The following is a 1,536-nucleotide window of genomic DNA, read 5'->3' as shown; positions in this document are numbered from 1 at the left end:
GAATTATCGAACCCAGGAGAGAGGTGGTGGGTGCTTTGGGAGGAACGGTTGGTGAAAGGGCTGGAGGGAGGCAGCATGTCTGGCCTTGTAGGAATAGGCCTTGGGTTACTGCTGGTAATCCTGCCTTCCTCTTGTGAGATTAGAGGAGGTCAGAACATGTGGCCTCCTCGCAGTTTTTGCAAAGAGAGAACAGAGACCTGAACATCTACCACCACATCACCCAGCCTTTGCTAAATCTTTCTTCCTGCTATTCTTAGTTGTGCTAAGGAGCTCTGGTGTTGCAGTGCCTAAGACATTTGAATGCTAACGAGAAGGTTGGTGGTTCAAGCCCACCAGCCACTCTGCAGAAGGAATACTAGGCAAGCTACTTACATAAAGATTTACCACCTTCAAACTGAATAGGAGTCACTGTGAGTCAGAATCAACTCAATGGTAGTGGGTTTTTGTTTGCTTTTGGTTGTGCTTGCTCCTATCAAAGGCCAGCTTCTCCCTTCTCAACGATTTAACCTTTGCAGTTATCCTCTTTCTCTCTCTTGCTTAGTCTATTTCTCCCTTACTATTGAGTGGCTGAGGCATTCGGCTACTAACCAAAAGATTGGTGGTTCAAACTCACCAGTCACTCTGTGGGAGAAAGATGAGGCAATCTACTTCTGTAAAGATTTATAGCCTTGGAAACCCTATGGAGGCAGTTCTACTCTGTCCTATATGGTCACTAATGAGTCGGCATTGACTCGATGGATTTTTGTTGTTGTTGTTGTTGTTTGTTTGTTTATTGAATCATTCTGATCTAACTATTGTATTAGACCTTAAATTCCAAGGCACTAGGTTTGTGGAAGGCTGTGGTCTGCAGTGGGAGCCCTAACTCCATTTTGAAGCTTGACCTGAGTTTCAGAGTCATTTGGGTTCTTTCTAACCATTAAACCAGCATTGTGGCTATGCATACACAAGTTCCAGGACAAACCTAGATAGGAGCAGTTTGTCTTCAGGAAGAATGTGTTGAAAGTAGATTATGCTCACACAAAGAATTAGGGAACTTGAGACTTCCAGTAAGATGGTGGAATAGAGAAATACTGCACAGACCCTATTCAACAAAGCAAAGGGGAACCAATTAATGCAGACACAGAAGATAATCCTGGACCCCTGAGCCTTGAAGGGAAGGATATAGGAGTGGACTAAACCCCAACTAGCAGAAGAATTTACGTGAAGATACCAAAAAGGGAGGCATAAGGAGTTGTGGTCTGGCAATGATCCTGAGCAAGCCTGATGGCATGGCACAGACAGCTTGTAGAGTGCCGAGTGGTAGTTGGACCTAAGAATAAACCTAAAAGTCAGCCCTGCTAGCCAGGGACTGAACAGAGGACTGCTCTGGTGGCTGGGGAATAAAACATGCAGCACCAGTGAAGAGAAATGCAGGCTGAGCTGGGGACTTTTGCCTGTCCAGAGGGCACCACCATTTCGAATGTTTACAAGCGGCTTGACCATTTTGGATATTTAAAGAGACAGTGCTCTCTGAGAATCCAGGGGCTTAAGAACAGG

The sequence above is a fragment of the Orycteropus afer genome, unplaced genomic scaffold, assembly GCF_000298275.1.
Source record: "Orycteropus afer afer isolate SDZICR_OR568_19922 unplaced genomic scaffold, OryAfe1.0 scaffold00060, whole genome shotgun sequence".
NCBI classification, from domain to species: Eukaryota; Metazoa; Chordata; class Mammalia; order Tubulidentata; family Orycteropodidae; genus Orycteropus; species Orycteropus afer.
Note: the sequence above shows the minus strand (reverse complement) of the source record.